The sequence below is a fragment of the Carassius auratus genome, chromosome 40 (assembly GCF_003368295.1).
Source record: "Carassius auratus strain Wakin chromosome 40, ASM336829v1, whole genome shotgun sequence".
Classification (NCBI taxonomy): Eukaryota; Metazoa; Chordata; class Actinopteri; order Cypriniformes; family Cyprinidae; genus Carassius; species Carassius auratus.
In genome coordinates, this window is record NC_039282.1 from 16156487 (window position 1) to 16181012 (window position 24526).

The following is a 24526-nucleotide window of genomic DNA, read 5'->3' on the forward strand; positions in this document are numbered from 1 at the left end:
AAACAGAGTTTGGCATGACACTAAAGTTGTCTTTCATTATATTGGAAGAATTATTTTAATTTTCAAATACAACGTGAATTGTTTGTGCAAATTAAAAATGTATGCATTAAGTATCACAAGCTAACAATGATTTGTAAAACATGTGTTAATCTAGATTAAACATCATTGAATTTTATATTTATATATTTATTTATATTATCATAAAATTGTTCTGACACTCGAGTTTTATCTTTCTGAGTGAGTCATTGAATCATTCACTCACTGATGTGTTCTAAAACACACATTCATTTATTAATGAATCAAGTGGCTCTCTTTTTGATTAATTCATGATTTCAAATACATTAAATAATATTACCAAAGTAAATATTTTTGTAAAGTGACAAAGCCCAGCAAAGCAATGAATAAGCTAGCTTGCAGTTGATTTTTGACTTACCGTACACACAGGAAACATAATGTTTGTGGGCCAATCAGAGAGAGGTGCCGTCAGCAGTGTGGAGAGATTGTAGCACTGCATGACGGACACTTCGTTCCCAGAGGGGTTCCAGTCAGGCTGTGGAAACCGGCCACAGTTTAGGGAGCTACATTCACGTTAGCATTAGCACACACACGGTTTCAGCAGAAAGATTTCCCCAAGGGTCTAATCTATCTCACTTTGGTCCACAAACACATCTCCAGACAGTTTGCAGAGCATGAGAGAGAAAGATCTTCTAGTAGAAGAGTCTGTTTATCTCAACGCTGACCAAGAACGATGCAGCCCTCAATGGTTTTGAATGGTTGCGCAAATAAATAAATAAATAAATAAATAAATGGTAATTTTTTATATATTACTAAATAATATAAAACGGAAATATATAAGACATTTTATTTGTATTATTTTTATAAAAATATATTTTACATAAAATATTTATTAAATTTTAATAATAAGATAAAAAAAAAATCTAATTCACGTATTTAAATGTATTGTTATAATAGCTTATACTTCTTATTTGAATGCCAAAATGTGACAACATATCAATTTAAATAGCACAATAATCAATATTATTTTACATATTGATTAATTTGAATATTTTTAATATTATAATATGATATAAAATATTTTACGTAACAAAGTGTTCCTGTGGCTTAGTGGTAGAGCATTGCGTTAGCAGCGCTAAAGGTTGTGGGTTCAATTCCCAGGGAACACTAACTTAACTAACACTAACTTAGCTGTAAGTCACTTCGGATAAAAGCATCTGCTAAATGCATGAATTTAATTTTATTTAATTTACAAAAATAAGGTAAAAAAATCAATACAATAAAATAAAACCGTTATTTCATCGTCTTGTCATTTTTGTTTAAACACTTTATATAGATGGCAAATAAGGACAGAAGTAGAATTTAAAAAGCACAATAATCGTGGATATATCAAATACTTGAGGTGAATACTGTGACTAGAATTTAAATTATATTAATATTATATTAAATAATAGTGATGGGGAATATTTAATAATCGTGACATTTTTAAAAATGGCAAAAAAAGCACATTACACCGGCAGTTGAACTTAGACAACAGGGATACAAAGCCCAATTATTTTGGACAAAAAAGTGATTGTATTTATATCACGCTGTCATTTTTTATGGCTAAGCACATAACTACTCATTGGGTCATGTGTCGTGGCGCTTCATTACAGAACAGACCCTCTGTTCCTGATCAGTTGCGGTTCAATCTCCACATCTTCTTCCAGTTAAGTCCTTCCAACTCTGACTGTCCATCACATGGGCACAACTGCAGAAACAGAGCGGTACCACAATGGTTCCTTGTTTCCCCGGCAGACAGCAGTTGTCAGGCCAGCGCTCCCACAGTGGCCATTAGATGACACCTCAGCAGGTCTGTGTTAATTCCTCATCCACTGCCAATGCAGAGTGATGGAGCAGCCTTATCTCGCCTCACACTGACAGATCAGGTGCTAACACAAACCGCTGCTTACACAGATCAACACCGAGGGAGCGGACAGCGCTGATAGCAGAGCTGTTGGAACAAACGTCACTGTGAGACAAACCAGCGACTCCAAAATTTAAGCCTGTTTGCAGCTTAAAAATGTCCATTGGCTGCCTCCTGGCTCACGTCTTGATGATTTAAGGTATTAAACATCCAGAAGATTACGGCTCTAAACAATTCCTTGTTTGGATGGCAACATGTGACTTTAAAATGCACAATAATTGTGATTCTCTAATATTGCATAATAAAATGATTTATTCTAATTATTTCAATATTTCCATGTAACTTAAAAAATAGCATCTACAATGACATGTGCATGAGTATAATACTTAATCCTGAAGTACATTGCATTGGTAAAAACTATGACAATTTGTGATGCTTCACTTAGTTTAATTAAGGAAAACTATCATCCTGTAAACTGTCATACCCACAGCTAACAGCAGAGCTAGCGTGACACTCTGCTTAGCCTCCTCCGACCGTCTGCTCTCCACAGCATGAAGACAAAATGACCAAGAGATGATCTGCTAAAACAAGCAGACAGCTGAAACAACTCCAAAAAAAGACCTCTTCCCAGAACAAAGCTGGCTTTAAGTACTCGATTCCCTAAGGGCCGGGAAATCGAAACTGCTGGTTGGAAGGCCTTAATATTTCATAACAGTGTCATCTCCGACTGCAGATGAATAAAAACAGAGCAAAACGGCCATACGTGAATCCCTAACAGTAGCTCTTTTGTGCAGGTTAAGCTGTACTGCTATGATTCCTCGGGACAGAGGCGCTCAGTTCTCCAACAATCACAATGTCTAGCACACACTTCTCTGTCTGTCATGACTCTTAACGCCCTAGAAGTTGCAGAACAGACAGGGCCTTGAAAAACAGAGAATAAACCAATTAATGACACTAAAACACATTTTAAAGACTTGCATTTAGTTGTACTTTTCTGATATTTTTACTATAATGTCAACACTTACCATGCAGTGTGCTGTGATAGGTAGCAGGAAGTGTGTCCATACTGCGTGTGATTTATGCTAATACAGGATTAGCTCATTTTTTGCAATAAACAGTTTGCATTTATCCGCTGTAGTATTGCATTTATCTCGTCAGGGAAAAAGGCAGTGTAGATAGGGTTATACCCTCGGGCTTATCTGAACCCCTTATGAAATGAAATGCATAGATTCTCTGACAGTGGCGTAAGTGTTTGGGGAGTTTGTGTGGAGAGCAATAATAAATATCCTAGCAGAGAGCAGCTATCCGATAAAGACCAATACTCTGAGCGCTGGAACAGCCAAACCAATCTTCCTCTCTAATCTCCAGTCAATCCTCTTGTTTTCACACTGATATGCAATTCATTAGTACGCTAGAGCGAACTGAAACCCACTTTTCTCCCGCGTTGAGGACTCATTGATTTACGCAAGGGTGGTTAACTCCGGCGGCTTATCGAAACGTATCATCTAATGAAATAAATTAATAAATCAGGATCCTTAAGCAAATATCTGTCTACTGGAGATACGATGGTATAAAGGGTGCGCTGGCTTGTGAATGAATGTAATGGTGGTCTCAAAATTGGTAATGTGAATGTGTAGTGCTCTGTGGGACTCGTTTTCCCCATCCAGTGATCACTCTCTGACCAAGCAATTACCTTCATCAAAACATTTATTACGGTCATGGACGCTCATGGACTCCTACAGGGTTACAACGACAAGTACAAGGGATGAATGGATATATGCTGCCAGGTTTCTATCCACTGATTTACATGCCAATTCTGGTCTATTACATTTAATAAAATTAAATATCATTTTTAAAAATGCATTTATAAAAACATTATAAACATAACAAATAATAATAATAAATATTATAATATAATAAAATCATTTCTTATGATCATTTATATAATGTATTAGCAGAATAATAATAATAATAATAATAATAATAATAATAATAATAATATTAATAATAATAATAATAAAAATAAAAAATTGTATAATAAATGTAAATATTTATACATTTTAATAAGCTTTCACATTAAAATAAAGAATTAAAATAAAATTTAATTTAATTATTCTAAAAATAATAAAAAAATTATGTAAAAACAAAAAAATACATCATACAATTATACAATATAAATAACATTCATAAATTTCATAAATGTTAATATAAAAAAGTGCACGTGACACAATGTCCATCACAATTAAAATGTAATCTGCTAATCTGAAAATATTGTTTTATGTATATTTAAAAATTGTTTTTTAAATATTTAAACAAAGCTTATAAATGGATGGCAACAGTGGATGCAGAGGAAGCAAAAAAAAAAAAAAAAACTAAACATTATTTCCACACCATTTGTTCTGATTTTTGGTTCTCTTACTTACAGAATAAAGCTAATGCACCTGGAAAACATCTGAAGTTCTGCACGGACAGGTGATCTAGCCCTCTTGGGTAAAAAGTCAAAGTCTAAGTCCTGTCTATTCCCTTGAACTGCCGAACAGAGCCAACAGACCACCCTGAGAAATGAGACAAAAACACCACTGACATTGATATAGTAAAGACGAGTCTTCACACGCCATTTCAGCAAGCATCATATCCAGAGGACAAATCTGGACATCAAAGTCTCTCATCATTGAAGAGAAGTTACACAGCTATTATTTATTTAGACTGTGGCCTGAAAGTGACCTGGCACTTTCAAGCTTTTTAGCCAGGGTATGTGAAGCACACTGTGATCTGTCGTGTGGAGCACACAACGCTGTGCTTGCCCAGGACTCTACTTATTTGCCAACAGCAAATAACAGTGTGTGCCCCATTTGTGCCATCTCCTCTGGGCAAACAAAACACCCTATCGCCACAATGGCAGTATTTGGAGATCACTGGAGTGACCCGTCAAACAGAGAAGCCATAATGACACAAAAAAACTCACTTTGAAACTAAAATCACTTCTTATATTCACATTAGCCAAATGTTTCTGAGTATAGCAGAAAATGAACACTGGTCACTGTCAATCACTGTCAACGCCCCTTAAAGAGACAGATGTTAATAATGTCAATTTCTAATATAAAGAACCTTTTGTGCAATGGAAAGGCTCTTACTATGCTAAAGGAACCATCAATAGCAATAAAAAAAATATTGTTTTTAAGAGTGCATGCACGTTCTTCTGAAGAAAAGAAAGAAAGAAAGAAAGAAAGAAAGAAAGAAAGAAAGAAAGAAAGAAAGAAAGAAAGAAGCATGAAGAAGCCATTTGCAGAGTATGGACGAAAAGGTTTTTGTTGCTGTTGTTGTTGTTTTTTTCTCAAAATAATTCGGGATTTGCATGTAAATGGTAAACATCAAAAACTGCTCTGGTCATGTCATACTTTGATACAGAACATGCGGTTTTTAATGTTTTTTTTTGTTGTTGTTTTTTATTATTATTATTATTACTTCATACTTAAACCCAAACTGATTAATTAAAAACAAGTTTAAATGGGTAAATCTTCCATACATATCTTTGATTCTTCATTATCGTTTCTGACATGCCCGATTATTGTCAAAACACAGTAGACAAGCTTCTGCTGTGTATTTGTAGTTCTTTTACCATCCTGCTCCTGCTCGATGCTCACGATCTGCTCCTGCCCCTGGTGTGAAGGCACTCATTTGTTAACACGCATGCTGAAAAAAATATGTGCCGCCTACGCTTGCGGTGTGAAACCAACCTGAGAGTGAGTATATAATGACAGATTTTCTTATTTTGTTTGTGTGTGTGTGCAATATCCCTTTAACGTGTCTGTATGTTCAGCACATAGCATGAGATGTTTCTTGCCGTTTTCCTTCCCGTGCGGATCTGGTGTCAGACATTAAACCGTCTGCGGGTGCTGGCATTAGCTGGGTGAGAGCCAGGGACGCCAGAGGAGAGGGAGACACCGAGGACGGGTCTTCTGGGATGTGTCTCAGCTGGCAGACCCACAGAGACTCACCAAACACAGACAGACACACAAACACACACACAGACCGAGCCGTTCTGAGAGTTGCCAGCTGTCAGACGTTCTTTCATCAGACTACAAACCACCTGTCTTCTTATCTTCTCCATGCAAGCACAGCAAGCTTCTCAGCTTTTTTCCCTTCTCTCTGTCTCACTCCCTCACTCCTGCTAACAAACTCGTGTTCTAAAAATGCTTTCCAAACATTCCATTTTGGTTGGGGGAATATTAAAATACAGTACAGTTTCTACAGGTTAAAATGTTCTACTGCGAGTACAATAATCTTCCTAATGTTCTATCAACTTCATTTTTATTGAAGTCCACACAAAGCAGAATTCATAGCCCACTTTACTCATGCAGTGTGACCTATTTCTGAGTAGAAAGGGCTACTCAAAAAATATATAATAATAATAATTTGAAAAAGAGAACAGGTTTTATCAGTAAACATTTGGCTGAATAATGAAGTGTGAGCACACTTTATGTAAAATATTCATATAATATATAAACTGAATATAAATGTTAATAAATATGTTTGTGTGTTTAAAAAATATATATTAAATGTAAATTAAAAATGTAATAATAAAAAAAAATCCACCTAGATATGAAAATATGAAATATTTTTACATCATGTTATATATATATAAATTCTGCAAGTACATATATACATACAAGGAATAAATTATTGAAATATATTTGATTTAGTTTACAGATAAACAAGGTAAAAAACAGTGTGACACGTAACATACTGAGTTTCAGTTCATTTATGTGACAGGCTTAATTTGTTCACAGAAAGGAAACTCAAATGGCAGAAAGCCACATCCTATTTGTTTTCTTTAGAAAAGCACAATGTTTTGTTTTCATTGTGAGCGTACACAAATAAAAGCAGACCTTTATACAGAGATGAATTATTAATAAGACAATAAGTGTTGATTCTGCTGGTATAAGGAAACAGTTAAAGTGACCGAGCCAGTGCACACACACACACACACACACACACACACACACAGACACACACAACACATCGGTTCCAACATTGGTTCCAAGCCTATAATTTACATAATAATAGTTTAGCATTCATTGCAAATATGGAAATATTATGGAATATTTGAAATTGTGCCAATATATAAATGGATCCTAATAATAATAATAATAATAATGATAATGTATTTAATATAAATTATATATAAACACATCATATTTATGTTAAAATTGTTCAAATTATTTTGATACATTTTAATGTTATCATTAATTTAATTAAAATTTTAAATAAATATTAAATAATTGTGCTGAGTATGTATAAAATACTACTTCATCTCAGCTATAAAAATAAATAGATAAATAAATAAATTACCATTATAGAAAATAATCGTGAACACTATAACATCATTTTCAAAAATGTAAAGAATAGTTACTACTCTGCTAATAAATATCATGCTTAGTTTCCTAAGTTATAGCAGTGTTTTTGGAATGTTTTTGTCCCAAATCTTGGAGCACACATCTAACTGCATTACACAACTGCTCTTATCGTCCTCCACTTATTTGTTTTCTTTCTGCGATCGCCTTTGAACCATGTGCCAAGCTGTTTCTGGGTAATATCCCATGTGTTCTGACAGTTGGTCGATTTAGACAGTTTTTGTATCCAAGCATTTGGGCGGCACGGTTAAAAGGAATGGCAGGGGTAGTCGTGGGATCACAGAGGGTGACGGAGAGGTCACGTCTCTCGTTGGCCCTGATATCACAATAAGATAAGAGATGACCAATCGAGGGTTGTGTCTGCTGGAGGGTCAAGGTCTGCGTGTTGGGTCTCTCGGTCTCACCTCATTTTTCTTTCCGCCATCATCTACTGTTTGTCTCCGTGTCAACAGAGCGTTTACGTGCAGACAGGAGAGATTTGCCAGACCAGAAGGAAAGCACCAGCCTGGAAGGGACACAAGCAGTCCCAGAATACGTATGAGAAAGCAAAGACGGACCGTCATGGGTGGAAGAACGGTTCCTTTAACAGCACAAGCTGTTTAGAGTAGACAGCGGCGTCCAAACGCGATGCACGCGATGAGACGGGTCAAAGGGCAAGCGGGTCTGAGCGAATAGGGCTGTGTGCTAGACGGCTGTGCTAAATGCCCCGTGAATGGCACCCAGTTCCGGGCGGTCAAATAAAGATGTTCAGTTTCCAGGTAACGGAGGCGGAAAGTGTGTGTGACAGGTCAAGCTAATGGGCCACGGCTCCTCTGAGAAAACACACACACATCTAAATGCACAAGATTGATGCGGCGGCCAGCTGTCGATGAGAAAGCAGGATGTGGAGCTTATCGGAAGAGAGTTTCCGATGAGAGTCAGCAGATTTTGGGTTACTGTGAGCGGCTACAATAAATGAAACCCTGGAATATAGTCAAAACAGACACTTTTCATTTAAAAGAGCTGAGTGATGTATTAGCTTTTAGTGTGATTTAAGCTAATAAACTAATAATAAACTAATTTATTTTACCATTTTATGATTTAAAACATTTGTTAAATTCCAAGATGGCCACCTGACTGAACATACCGTATGTGTTATAAAGTCACGAAGAAATCAGTAGTAGTAGCATTAGTAACTATTATATGGTACTTTTCAACTGTTCAAGCCTATTCAAGCAAGCTTAGCGATCAACGACAGGAGTTTATATACTGTAATGCCTCCAAGCGAACTTATTAAACATGTTAAACATGAGCGAACAGGTTCTCACTTTCCTGTTCAGGACCTTTACTTCGCTAGTGCTCAGATTTCAGTCAGGTCCAATCCACTGAGGTGGACACAAATTTACACGCCACTTCTAAGCCTTGGAGGGTTGTCTGATCGAATTCTCTTCACCCACGTTCAACTGCGATTAACTTCTCCCCTCCTCCTCCTCCGGCGGACGTCCTTCTACGCTGCCCCAGTGCATCTCTGTCAGCCAATCAATAAGCTATTATGGCTCCCAAACAGCAGGTGAAATTAACTTATAACAGTACCTGCAGACTCGGCACTCTGGTAATCCTGTTGGAAAGGGTGTAATGAGGGAGAGCAGGCCAATGACACACACACACACACACACACACACCTGCAACAAAACCTGCAGCTGTGTTGGGAAAGCGAGGAGCGTCCTTGAGGACACCTGCACTGCGGTGCACAGAACTGGGGAGGAACTCCAAATATTATTACACTTCCCACCGGTGTTTGCACATATTTCTGGCGTTCAATTAACATAAGTTCACTTCACCCGGTGGCCCTGAAAACCAGTCCCAATAAAACATCCGGCGCTACAGTTATAGTATGTGCCTTAAAACTGTGGTTCAACATGCTAACTTATGTTTTTGCAGGGTTTACGATAACTTTAAAAGGTTTTCTAGCGGAAACTGTGGTTTCCATTGCATTTTTTAAAAACACAAATAACTGTGTCAGCTCCAAATGTGGCTGCAACTTTAATATTGTGGAAATACTGAGACTGGCTCTACCATTCGAGTCATTCTGTTGTTATATGGTGATTTATCATTTATGCAGCATGACCCAATCTAGAAATCTTCCATTATAATCTATAATATATATAATGTATGTATATTTATGTGTATATAATGTATAATCTAACATTATGTCTTTACTGTCACTCTTGATCAATACAAAATATATATATATTATAATTCAATTAAAATGTATGTATATTAAAATATGTGTAATTAACTATCAATACTATATAAAAATATTTATACACATTGATTATTGTATTTAAAAAAAACAAAATATTATATTATAAATGTATATGTATAATAATACTTGTCCAATTAAATTAATTAACATTAATGCAATAAATTAAAACATATTTAAAATAAAAAAATACATTAATTATTTTTTATAAATTAAAAATTAACTACAAAATTTTATACAAAAAACCCAAAAAATGCAGATATAAATGCATTCAAAATCCACTTGCTATCCAAAATCCAAGTAATAGTGCATCTATTAAAAAATAAAATAAATAAGCATATACTTTATATTTACATTTTTAAACATTTCTTTTTTTTTTTTTTTTTTTTTTTTTTTTTTACAATTTAAACATCCTTGGTGAATAATGGGGGTTAATTTATCAGGGTTTTACTATGGTTTGGGTATATAATATGGTTTTTTTTCCTCTCACTTTTTTGGGACATTTACCACAGCAATACAATGTTTTTTGGACATAGTCTTCTTCTAAGTACTTTGGAATATTATGCACGTAAGGGCAAACAAAGAAAATGTTTTTAACATGGCGTCTGTACGACTATAGGTTCAAAACCGAGCTCTTCACAACAATCTTAAATCTCATGCGCGTCTCACAGCCTGACACACTGACCCTCAAATCAGTGCCGTCAGCTGATCCGCAGGCACTGCTCAAATTAAATCAGTCCAGTCAACCCGGGCGGACCCAGAGAAACCTTTCCCAAAAACCCTGTTCAAAGCTTTCTTTCAGACAGCTCTTTCGTCTTTATCCCCCTTCCATTCAATCATTTCATCCATGTTCTTTGTGTCTTTTCTCTATGGTCGCGCGGTGTGGGGTTACGCAGGAATGTTACAGTTTCACAGCCACACCCGGACAAAGGCGGACAAAGGAGGCTGCTGGGAGTGTTTGGGACATTTTCAGACGGCTCATCTAGCTGCTTGACAGCGATTTGATAATTTCATCTCTTTCCTGCAACAAAACTTAGCGATACAGAGTCGAGAAACATGAGAAGACCCTGTAATTTGACATTTCTGAGATGTATCTATCTATGCAAACACCATTAATCTATCAGTCAGACTGGGATTTCGTGTGATGTTTAGCATGTGATTCGTGAATCTAACTAAATACATGCATAAATTAATATATTTAGAACCCAATTTCTATCCAAAACCCAATTAATATTTCATATATTAAAATAAATAAATAAATATGCAAGCATATTTTATATATTTTAAATAAATAATGTAAATTTTATATAAATATGTAAAGAAAAGTATCATATTTCTATATATATTAAATATATATTTAATTATTTTATAGACTATTATTGTCAGAAATCCATTTGGTTTATTAAGTTATATTATTATTTTATTCTTCATTTATTAAAAAAAAAAAAAAAGCCAGTAGCTAGACCAACAGGCAAACAAGATTGTGAGCAAATGAGAGCAGACGGAATGCATGAACTGTTATGTCCACGAAAAAAAAAAGAGAAAAAAACCCACTGAGTTACGCTTTAGTTGCATCACTTATTCCTGAACTTTCCAGCTGGAAGTAACGAGCAGTGGAGTATCCAATAAAAATACATGACACTTATAAGACATGAGGCCTGATTCTAAAAAAAGGAAGAAATTGTTGCCTCAAAATCTCTGATATTTCTCATCTTCTGAAATGAGTTAATCCTTTCTGGACTCCTTAGTCGATTGAAAGGCTTCAAGCGATGGCTTAACCTTGCTTTAATAAATGCTTAAGTTTAGCAGAGCAGGACAGCATCATAAAGATGTTTCAAAAAATAAACATGGGGGAAAAAGAGAGAGAAAAACACTTTCCTCTCAATCCCAAAGGCCACTGGAGACTCTCAAATCAGAAGTGTGGGATTAGAGACAGCAGCGGGACTAATACTTGGAAGATTAGCCTCCGAGACACACTTCCTATCTGGGCCTCCGACCGAGAGGGACTGTACAATCAGCCGTGTTTATCGCAAATGGAGTTCAGCCAAGAGGAAATCACTCTGAATCACATGGGTCCTATCTACAAGGCTCTTGCCACAGGAGGACCAAATAGTTCCGGCTACCTTGTGTTTATCATGACGGGTGCACGGGGCCCAGATGGGGCGGCACTCGCTGCGTCAGCACGACTCCCTTCAGGACCGTACAAGATGTGTGAGAACAAACTGAACCGCTGAAGGACAGGACTCTAAATGAACCCCTATAAAGACATCCCAGAACAACTACAAAGTCTTTTACAGGAATTAAATACCAGATTTTAACCATAACAATTTAATAAATTAAAGTTGCACGCTAGAGGGAATGATTTGCGCTGGTTCCAGAAGGATTTACCTTGTATCTGTTGACCGTCGTCCATAGAAATGACCTCAGGAGAAGTTATCTCCACCTGTCTGAGGATGCAGTGCATTTCCTGGGATCAAAGCGAGTCTGAAATGCCTGGTCATGCTGAGGGCCTCTAATTACCACCGATGCACACATCTACCTGCCTATCCTCCATTTCAAGCGGAGCCCAGATGCCCAAAGAAGATCAACATCCACCATCTGTTCAAACCATGCGATTGTTTCCTCCTCACAGAGTTCTTTTATAACTCAAACTTTTTCTTTTTGTTTGCTGGTAGGGGATTTTTACTGTTGCTCCAGTCATATCTATCTTGAGGCAACATGAGTGTATTAACGATCATTTAAACAAGCCAGTATGCAGCGCATAGGCACTTATTTCCAATGTAGTCCAAGTCAGATTAAACATATATAGGGAGTTCTGATAACCCATTCGTTATCAGAACTAGTCACTAAAGTGTCTCATTTCTTCACCCAGGATGCACTGGGACAGATACAGGAGGACAGACAGGTCACACTAAACTAATGACATGTCCAGAGCCTCACCATTACTGTCCGGACCGGTTACCCTCCACATGGCAATCCATCCCAAAGTTGTCATCCATCCATCCAGCTCTCGCCACTTCTCATTACTGCGGTGAACTTTCCGACCCTACTTCCATTCGTCCATCTCTCCTCATCTATGAGCTCAGCAGTGGGAGATCTTTGTCTTCCACAAAAGCAGAACAAAGCCCTAAAACTCCTTCTCGCCAGTCCTTTATCCTTTCAAGCCACAGATCGCTGGTTTTCTGTACAATTCTCCAATTCTCTAGTGAGGATTTTCTGAAACATCCGGGCACTGATCTTCAGTCCCAAACAGAAATTCAACTTTTTTTATGAATCACAACAGCTGCAATTAGTGAAGCATAATATACAAATTCTGGAAATAAGTGATAATTATTTCCAAGCTACTGTCAATAACCGATATATGGTGAATTTTAAAGTGATAGCATATAAGAATATTATTATAATGCTATTTTATTAAATTTAAACTAAATGTATTTAATTCACTATTTATTACTTAATTAACTATTTAATTTTACTATTTGGTTTGATTATAAAAAACAATAAAATCACAATATTATAAAGTATGAAAATTTGATAGATTAATTATTTTGATAATTGCTAAAAATCACACTTAACTGAGCATGAACAACTACATAAATACAATATTTTGGCCAATGCCAATAAAAATATCTTATATCGGCCAATAATGGATACATACCGATATATACCGATATATATATATATATATATATATGTGTGTGTGTGTGTGTGTGTGTGTGTATAAATCACATGCCTGAATATGCATGTCAGATCTTGCATGGTTCGGGGACCTGAAGTTGAAGCAATGATCCATATTAATGTTAATAAGATTGAGTACAAAACAAGAGCTAGTGTGGATCTCCAGAGAGATGAGAGCATGATAGCATGTGAAAAACCAGGGAGAACCTGCACTTATCTTCTCTGGTCTGTCAGTAACTCTCCTCAGTGCTGTAATTAAACTGCAGATTAGTTTTCCTTGTAATTTCTGGGCATCTTCTGGGTAAAGGAGAAACACACCCACCAGCCAATTAAAGAGAGCCGTTCTGCGACGATTACCCATACTGACTTCTCAAAAGCAGATGTGAGGAGCCCTGTCTTCTTGCTTCTCTCGGATTGGGAATACATCTCAAATATAGTTCATTTTCTCCATGAAACAATATGGCGTTTAACTATTTTCAGGGGAAAAGTCTGCTACTTAGCTTACTGCTAAATCTGAGAGCCAAAATCTGGCGCCTACGTGTCTCCTCCAAACAAAATAAAAAAAACACAATTAAATTAATTTCTGAAATGTCAGCAGAGGTATGAAGAGGGTTGAAAATATCATGGGACATTATAATTGCACTAAAGAAACACGAAAGTGGACTCTCCAGGGACACAAACCCTTGTCGTCTTCATAACTTGACTCTTATAATAACTTAATGAAACACAAATATTCTCAGAGCAAACAGTGGAAAGCACGCTGGAGCTTGCGAAGGGGAAAAGGACAAGGAAGGGAATTCTGCACAGCTATGATGAATCTATAATGGAAACGGGTTTGTTTGAATATCAAAGACGATGGGAACACACAGATGTAGTGGAGGGGAACATCCTGGGAGGGAATAATGAGGGATGTCATCCACCCTTTTCAAAGGATGAATGCCAACTGTCCCCCTCCGAAATGTCTACTTGATTTTGTGTCTGTCACGACAGCAGCTCCTCCTTCGCACCAGCCCTAAAACTTTTTGGAATTTTTACTGTTAATACTAATTCAGAAAGTAAAGGAAATGATGGGAAGAATATGCTGGAATGGGACAGGGAAACGGCATTAAATAGATTTGAATGCTCACATGATTGCCACGACATAAAGAATATGTGCTAAATGACAGTCCACATCATTTTAAAAGTGATTTTCTTTTAACTTCAGCATCAGATTGGAAATTAAAAACTCATTCTTATATAGAATGAATTAGAAAACTAATTCTTATATATGGTATAAATAGTTTTACCCACGAAAAAAAATTCAATTATTTAAATTAGATTTAAATTAGATTATTGAATGATTTCCTGGATTAATAAGTCTCTCTTATCCCAAGACTAGAGAGCGCTATAGACTGTTCCACGCGTCCTGGCGGGGTTATCGGGGTCTGGCGTAATGATCCACATTCCCACCGCAGCCTAAGAACTGGAATAGTACACTATAATTAGAGGCTTTCCACATGCTGCAGTTATTTAGCATGCTAATAAAGGACAAAGCTGACTTCTCAGAACTATTACAGGTAAAAAAGAGGGAGTTTTGGGAAAAGTTTAGCTTCTATGACACACACAGTGCAAAAAAATCGACTTCTAAATAGGTGAACTAGTGTTTTTCGACTTATTTTCCAGGTAACATTTTCCAGCTTTTTTTTTTTTGTTTGTTTTTTTTGCTGATGAATCAAAAAATTAGAAAATATTTTTTTCAACAATTTTTGGACTACATTATAAATCTCTTCACTGTCAATATTGATCAAGTTTAAGCATTTTTAGACGTTTAAACTGGAAATCCAGTAAAACTACTTATTAAGCTGTTTCACACTGTAAGTGGTCATAACAATAAAATGACACATTATACTGCCCATCAATCTTTTAAAAATCTCACATTGTCATTTATGCGGCTCCTAAAACTCTATTTTCTTTGATCGGCATTTCACAGCTGTTTTTAGAGCGCGAGAAACCCTGCAACAGACACATCTGTCATCCTTAAAGATGCAGGCTAATACTACACATTACACAACACGTGGCCCGGAGCCATCGGGGTGAACAGTGAGCTCTTATGGATAAAGCCAGGCCCATCTTTCCTTACATTCCCCTCTCTCTCGTTCTTTGTTCCTCTGCGAGTCATTATACTCTAACAAAGCGTGACACATGAAGCATTATAATCCTCCAAGTTTCATACTGAAAGGAAAACATGGAAACACAAGGAGCAAATTCAACTTCAGGGATGTACACAGGGCATACAGAGCAGAACGAATGCCCAGATTGACCTATTTTACCTCAGCGCGGCGCACAGAGCCTCTACTGTACGTGAAGTTCATAATAAACACACAACAGATCTGCGCTCAGCGTCGCTGCCTGGCCAGACATGGCTTGTTGAAAGCTGGATTAGATTTATGGTCCGCCGGGTGTTGGGCGATAGTAGAAGTGGGATTATTAAAATAACTTTAGAAAAAGGAAAGATTGTGTACACAATGTACTTGTAAGAGCAGGCAGAACAAACACATTTTGAGGTCTTAACTTCCTTTTCTGCGGTTTTGTTGGAAGACAGCACGTCTGACATTCCTGGTGTCAGTCTGAATAAGAAGGTGAGTGTTGATATCCGAGAAGTGATAGATTTCTCTCTGCCTCCGACACTGACTGTCTAGTTTTGGATGGAAAAATGGAGTTTAGGCAGGAATTGTACTACCTTCCTGTCGCAGGTTTCCATGATGGTTGGTAATTACGTGCGTGGCGGCGGGGCAGGGGGGCGAAGGGGACGGACAGGCAGTGAGGGTTTTGAGCTTTGCCACTGTGTCATTATGGTCCTGTTTGAACCTCATTCAGAATAAGCAGCCCGAAGGCTGTGGCCAAACAGCCTGAGCTTTTCCTCATGTCGGGCCAAGTCGTCCGCCCGGCCGCCAAACCTCTTGTTTTCGTTCTTGCAAAAAAAAAAAGGCAGCCTCCAGAACAAATAGCATACAGTATATCATCCTCTGCTTGATATACCGCATGCTATTTTCTCACATTTTAGTCTCTGAGCTCACATCATTTTCCCACCAACTTCAACATATACAAATTTATGTTTCTGTTTGACCAGCACTGGCCTACAGAAGCTAATAAAAACACCGTAGCTTTACAACTGGTACTCTTTACGAAAATGGTTTTACTAAAGTAACATTAACTGTATTAACCATGGGATTTTGGCCCAATAGTTAAATGTTTGGAGGGTCAAAGAATCAGCTTTATTTTCAGTTATATTACTTACTATTTATAAATAGCAAAAAAAAAAAAAGTTTTTAATAAAGTATATATATATATATATTTATATATATATATATATATATATATATATATATATATATATATATATATATATATATATATATATATACACACACAGAAACACACACAGTATATAAGTACAGTTGACAGTAACAACAATTACTAGATTTCAAATTAAATCTTGTGGTGTTTATATTACATATTTACTGGAAAAAAAATACTTCAGAAGCAAAATTTTGCAAGAAGAAAATTTCTTTTCAAAGAATATATCTTGAATTCAGGTTATTTCTCTTACCCGATCAATAATCACCAAATTTAAATAAGCGTTTAAGGCTTTTATATAAAATATTAAAAGGAAAACAATAAAAAATTACATTAGAGGAAAAGTTTTGCAGCATATTAAAACTCTCTCAAAAATCCCCCCCCCCCCAAAAAAAAACCTTTGTACGAGTCAAGATTATCGATTTTTCTTTTATGCCAAAAATCATTAGGATTTTAAGTAAAGATCATGTTCTATGAAGCATTTTGTAAATTTCCTACCATAAATATATCAAAACGTAATTTTTGATTAGTAGTTTGAGTCGTATCTCGGCCAAATATTGTCCTCCTAACAAACCATACATCAATGAAAGCTTATTTATACAACTTTCAGATGTTGTATAAATCCCAATTTTGACACTAAAGTATTTAAAAACATTTTGTTGTCCAGGGTCACATATAATGACATACACTTAATGTATTTATTATATAAATATTTTCAGTAAAAATACTGAAATAAATAATATTTTTTATATTACAGTACATGCAAGAACTAGAGTACATTTTCATAAGTGTAAGGTCTGTTTTTAATAACAGATCTTAAGAGTGAGTAAGAAATGCCATTGGTACACACTACACGAGCGACTCGACCCCCCGAGGTCCAGCACTGACTCGATTAGATTACAACAAGAGGGTTGGTGACAGCTCCTAGACATACTTGAAAAGCGGTTGAAATCCGAGAGCAGTCCTTTCAAGCTTAAAGAGAGACGCTGTGTAATGCACATCACGTCCGAGGCCAAGGAGAATCGCTGAAAACCACAAGTTTTAAGTAATGAGCCCATTTCAAGTATCTGCTTTGAGTCTGTACACGAAAACGGTTCCTGCTCGAGTCCTTTTTAAAAAGGATCAAAATCGACCCCGTTGATGCATAACTTCCTGAATCAAATGAAAAATGCCAATTGGACAGAGAGATACAGCACACATCAATAAAGTGTAACAGATAAAGGTAAGCGCTATCTTGTGATCTCTACTGTAGATATCACAAACTACTGAGAGTTGGTTTAAAGTTTTTATTGCTCATGACCACCTACTGAGACCTATTCTGTTCTCTTCAGGCCTGTTTCCTCCATCAGGATCACCATGCAGGTCCAGTGGCACAGTCACATCCTGCCCATCTCCAGCGAGATTATCCGACCCACTGAGTCCATTGAGACCCAGAGACCCAAGAGGAAACTGGAAACGCTTTCCATTCAGCTGGAGAGCCTACAGGCTCTCTTATATTCACTTCCAGGCCAGGAAAGTCACAAACACAAAGCCAAATTAAGACTGGCCTGCTTTCAAACCGCTCATGGAAGACGACATGAATCCTTTGGAACTGAACTGCTATGCCTTTGTTATCCAAACACATCTGAAAACTTAATATGGCACACTATATGTAGATATCATAAAACACAAGAACCCAGCGCGATAAGAAACCAGCCGTGCACTTACTAGCTACTTCCAGTGAGGCGTTGTGGCTAACTGCTTCTCCCAGGTAGTTACGGGCCACGCAAACGTAGGAGCCTTCGTCGGGTTTGCTGCGACGGCCGTGTACGATACGCAGAAAGAAGAGCGAGCCGCTGGGCAGGAGCATGCGGTGGGATCGAGGTTGTCCCGGTCCGTTTCCACACGCTCTCCATCCTTGTACCACTCCACAGTAGGGGTGGGACGACCCTCGGCCTTGCAGTTTAGGGTGGCCGGTTCACCCTTAGATACGATCAGATCAGAGGGGTGTTCTACAATGCGGGGTGCATAATCTTCCTGCCGCAAACGGGACCCTGGAAAAAAGAGAGACGATTAAATAACATTTAGGTTTTCTACTTCAAAACTTCATCTTCAATACAATATGCTACTTTCCATTTCTTTGTGAAGTTTAATATCAATTTCTAAGTGAAAACTGTTTCTGCACCATTTTTTTTCCAGTGATATGCACAGATTCTCTTAATTTAAGTTTCTCTTAAATGTAAAAAAAAAATGGTCACCATTGACTTCCACTGTATGGAAAAGTGCAATGTCAACATCTCCTTTCAAAGAAAGAAATGTCCACTAGTTTGGAACAGCATGAGGTGAATGAATGACCAAATGAACCATTCCTTGAGATATTTGTGTGTAATTCCTGAAGCAGGTGTTGGTAGGTTCCTACAAACATGACTAACACAAAAGCTCTGGGAGGGAACGAAGCCCTTCATTACTTCATTTCAGTGGTGTGCCACTTCCCTGATCAAAGACGTGAAATGAGAGGGCTGTAAAAGTTAGGGATGAGGGGGTGTTTGGAGGAAAAGGGAGATAAGAGGCATTACAGAGAGACACACATGTGTGGGTTTATGTGTGTGTGTGCGTTTGAAGGCTGGAAGTGTAAAGGAAGCACAGTCACTGCGTAGGGAAATACAAAAGTAGCTCAAATTGGAGACAGCCAATCTGCCTTTCTGGGCTTAAGTCATTTGCTTGTGTTCAGAGACCAGTGAACTGCACCCTGATTTATATGCAAATGAGGCTTGCATCTTTAATACCTAACGGCTACAATATAGTCTCTGTGCATCTCAACACTGCCCTTTGGAGTCCATTCAGCCCCAATTAAAAAGAGCTAGGATTAATTGGCAGTTCAGGGTCAAAATTCACTCATCCAGCCCAGCATCTTTTCACACTCCCTCCATCCCATCCCCCATTCCTTACATCCAAACATCCCTCCCTCCGGCCCTTCTGAGGAAGTAGAGCTCCATTAGACAGCGAGGAAATGTATTTATTGATTTGCATGTTATGGAGAATGGTTGGCTCTCATGTTTACAGTACGTGTAAATATGTAATGGGTAGATAATGAGCTGTGCTTTCTGATGCATACAAACACACTGCATGCCCACAGGACGATATACTACCAGTAGTTTTCTGCAAACAACACAGAGTGAATGCATAATGGTTATTGTCTGCTAGCAGCCATAAGAAAGTACTGTTTATGTACAGAAATGACCTGATGCTGTACATACAAAAGTGTTATTATAATGCATAGAATTAATAAGAGAATATTTTATGTCTGTGTGTTTTCTAAAAGAGTGATGGCGAAAAAAATGAGGAAGAAATGGCTCAGGGGATTCTCACAGATAGATCATCTGCATATTAAGTGACCCTGTTCAGGTTCGGCTCTTCGATCCTGTTAAAGTAGTCCGACTTAGAGAAGTATCCAGTCGGAGAGAACGAAAACTGCCCTCCTCCTCCTCCTCCTCCCGTGGTGCTCACGAGTCCACTCACAAAGTCAGAAGACCTCACTACATGCAATATTCCCACTGCACTTTGAAATGCAGAAGCCCTGTTCTCGCTCTCGGCCAGAGACCAGCTGTACTTCTTTTATTTATTTTTTTATATGGTGTATATGCTGCATATGCTCAATAATGAGAGGTACTTCTGAAGACAGCACCACATTACATGGACAAAAAATGGCCAAAGAAAAGGAAAGAGCATTCTTTCTACTGACTCTCTTCGTGGATAATAAATAAAAGCTGTTTCCAGTATTTCTTTCTCAGTGCTCCGCTGACTCCTTTCATCTGTTTATTTCCACATCTGACTGTTTTCATCCCTTTGCTTGTCCACTGTTTTTGGTCTCCTGCAGCCTTTCATTCCCCCCCCCTCTCCATTTTTTTCCATGCTCTTTCCTCCTGTGCTCTGAGAATATGAGATGAGCTAATCAGCTCCACGGGCTCAGCGGAGGGACGCTGGGATTTCTGCACCTAAGATCTGATCGATCGCTGCCTTGGGCAAGAATCATTTCCCTCCTCTCAGACTGACACACACACACAAACACACACAAACATACTAGATACATACACATGAAGTATACTCAATATGTGAGGCCGTATCTGTCTCGCTACCCTTCTATCACTCCACTCTTCCTCATCGGGCTGAGGGAAGCCATTGGAGGCTTTCACTGGAGGTAATTAAAGGGAGAGGAAACCTCGGACACGGGATTCAACACAAGCTGGAAAATCTCTGCTTGATTTGATTCAAACATAAGAATGCTGTCATTCAATCCTACTATCATAATTTCCCCAAACCTTTGAATAAAATATTAAGCAGTACAACTGGTTTTAACATTGATAAAAATAATAAAAGTATTTTTTTTATTATTATTATTGTTTTTTTTTGCACAAAATCAGCATATTGGAATGATTTCTGGATGATCATGTGACACTGGAAACTGGAGTAAAGATGCTGAAAAATTCATATTTGCATCACAAGAATAAATTACATGTATTACAATTAAATACATTAAATATACTAAAATAGAAAACAGTTATTTAACATTGTATTGTAATAATATTTTCCAAATTAATTTTTGATCAAATGTTAATTATTTGAAACACTTGGCACATGTGTGTGTATGAAAAATTATTCACATACATAAATAATGTGATTTATTGAACAATGAAACGTAGGTTTAATTCATGTTAATTGAACATGACTTCATTCTGACAATTATCACTACTTACATTTTTCATTTGTACTTTTTTAGGATTATTTAATAGATTTCATTTCAAATAAATAAATAAAATAAATACTTCTCATTACAGTAACTTGCACTGCTGCCTGAAGGTGGGAAAAAATCATTGTGGTTTGATCTATAATGGTTATATCTGAGGTCTTCTTCAATTAGGTGTGTGTGAGTGTGAGTGTGTGTGTGTGTGAACGTTTGTCAAGTTGCCTGGGAGGAACAGAGAGCGTATCAGTAGGGTGCTTTCACTCTAGTCTGCCTTTGCAATTAAAAAACTCCACACACCTCTCAGCCATGTTAACCTACACAGCTCACAGCTATATACATGCATAGAGCAATTACATTACAACCTTCAGTGCGGTTCAATTCATTTACTTCCACAGAGAGGGGGAGGAGGAGAGAGAGAGAGAGAGAGAGAGAGAGAGAGTGAGAGAGAGAGAGAGAGAGAGGGGGGGGGTGTCACACGGCAGTTTTAATAAGTTCAGCTTCAGTGCCTGCATTAACTTTAGATGGAAATGAGCTGTTCTCGGTGAGGAGACGAGATCCTGGCACTGAGAGAGAACTACAGCCAGACACCGATCGCCTGAGGATGCCAAGGTCATACAGCGGGTTAGTGGAGTCTGTGAGAGACACTGGACACCAGAACCACAGATCAAACAAGAAAGCAAAAGAGATTTAATGACTGAAGAAATAAAGAAAGAAATTATACTCGTTTGTATAGTAAACTAAAATGGAAACTGAAAACTGAAAACATAAAAAACATATTATGAATTATAAAACTTTGTATATAGATATTAAAAAAACTAATAAAATGACAAAAACACATCAAAATTACTAAAAATAAAATATAAAAAAGAAATGACTAAAAGTAAAAGATAAAAAAAATTAGCCTACATTAATGATCAAACGTGACAGTAACACTTATGAAATGTTACAACAACAAAAAAAAGTTTCAAATAAGTGCTTTTCTTTTGAACATTTTATCTATATCACAGTTTCCACAAAAATATTAAGCAGCACAACTGTTTGCAAAAAAAGAATGATTTCTGAAGGATCATGAAACCAAAGACTAAAGTAATAGCTGCAATTTATGGAATAAATTGAATTTTAAAACATATTTCAATTATTTTTAAATGTCATAATTTATATAAAAATATTACTTTTTTTCTAATCAATTAAATGCAGCCTTGGTGAGCACAAGATACTTCTTTAAGAATATCCACACTGCAATCAAATCCTGATGGATAATATCAACTTCCTGTTGAGTCACAAACATGGATACTTGTGTGACATGACATCGGCCAAGTTTGGTGACCCATACTCAGAATCGGTACTCTGCATTTAACCCATCCAAAGTGCACACACACAGCAGTGAACACACACACACAGCAGTGGGTAGCCATTTATGCTGCAGCGCCCCGAGATTCGAACCCACAACCCTAGGGTTAGGAGTCAAACTCTCTAACCACTAGGCCACGACTTCCCATACTTTACCACGTCTATTTGTGTGTGCTCTGCAGTAAAAATCTCTCTATCTTTCTTTATCATGACTCAGGAGATAAAGAAACAAGCCTGAAGTGTGTACAGATATAGATGCGCTACTTTTCAAAGGCCCTAATGAATCTCAAAATTCCCCTTTCCTGCAAACATGCCCTTTAGCACAGCGCTGAAACAAAGAAAAGCATGACTCACCACACAACACTGCTCTGCTGCTTCAGAACCGCTTCCAGTCACCGCTGGCCCAACTCTGATAGGAGTATTTGAGCACAGATAAGACGGCCGCACCGCGGAGGGCCGCGGCCTATTTGTAACACCATTATTCAGTGATTATCAGGTCATTTAGTTGGATTTATTGGACAAGATAAGCACATTCAGCCTTTTCACAGACATAGCTTAGCAACACCTGTACTAGTTGTAAAACTGAGTCAAAGAGTCGTAAAAACCAGAGGGTGGATCTGCTTGAATGCTAGAGATCGGAGAACTCAATCAACGCTTTTTGTCTGTCATGTCCCAACTAATTAAGGTCAAATGCCCACTGTACGAGCTAATTAATGTCTTTTGCAATGAATCTTAGCCTTATTTCTGACAGAGAAAAAGCCTTGTAGCATGAGAGAACTTCAGATAAAACATCCATACTGATTTATGATTTTAAAAAAAATAATAAAAAAAAACAAGTAAAGGTTTGCTGTGGGATGCACAGTTTGGCCCAAACGTTTGAAATGATGTATAAATATTTTTATATATTTTAAAATAATTGTATAATATATTTATAAATATTTTACTATCATTTTTAGATTTATTAGCATATTATTATTATTATCACTAAATAAAATTTTTCAACAAAATTAGAAATATGTAAGTATATTTAAGAAAAATATAATAATAATAATAATAATAATAATAATAATACATTTACAGCACAACTGTAAAATTACAATACTAAAATAACAAATGAGTTTGTGTGGATCATCATTTACTGCAAAAACCGAGCTGCTCTGCGATACTGAAAAAAAAAACAAGACAAGGACACAAGATGCCCACTTGTACCTTAATATTGTATTTTCTACTCTATTTAGAACATAATTAATGTTAGCCTTGACAAACTCCAGACATTCAGTTTCTCTTGTTTTCTTTTGCATTTGAAACATTGCCCACATTATCACGAGATCTTGCTAGGGTTAAGGTGAGATGGCAAACATTAAAAACATTAAAATGCTTAGCCAAAGTCCTACATTTCATACAGTCTGACAGCTTGCTAAAGTACAAGCTGACAGTTTACAATCGTAAAGGACAGAGAAATCTACACTGTATATACGAGGCTTAAGATCAGAGGGCTCAGAAAAGTGAACTGCCATTCTCTGTCATTTGATGTTATTTGAGAAAGTGCTGTTGAAACTCCTCAGAATACAGATGCCAGGCCTCATATTTCAAACTCAAGCCTCAGCCGAAACGTCCATCCTCGTGAGTCCCATCTGGGGCCGGCGGAGGATTTCAGGAACAAAGGTGAGCCTGGAGAGGAAGTCCTCTGTCAGCTGTGAAACAGATCCAAAGGGTCTCCTCTGGCTGTGGGGGTCAGGGGCAGCCCGAAGAGAGAAGCAGGGCTCCTCTGGGAGACTGCAGCCCATCCTGCCCAGGGGCCCCCCAGTCTGGAGGACTGAAACAATAAGAGCAGTCTCTCTGCCTCTGGCTTCAGTCAATCT

At 37.3% G+C, this 24526-nt stretch overlaps 1 pseudogene; it reads right to left on the reverse strand.

The window, feature by feature from the left end:
- The window catches only part of LOC113058714 (roundabout homolog 1-like), a 220690-nt pseudogene that overhangs the window by 97872 nt on the left and 98292 nt on the right, over positions 1–24526 (reverse strand).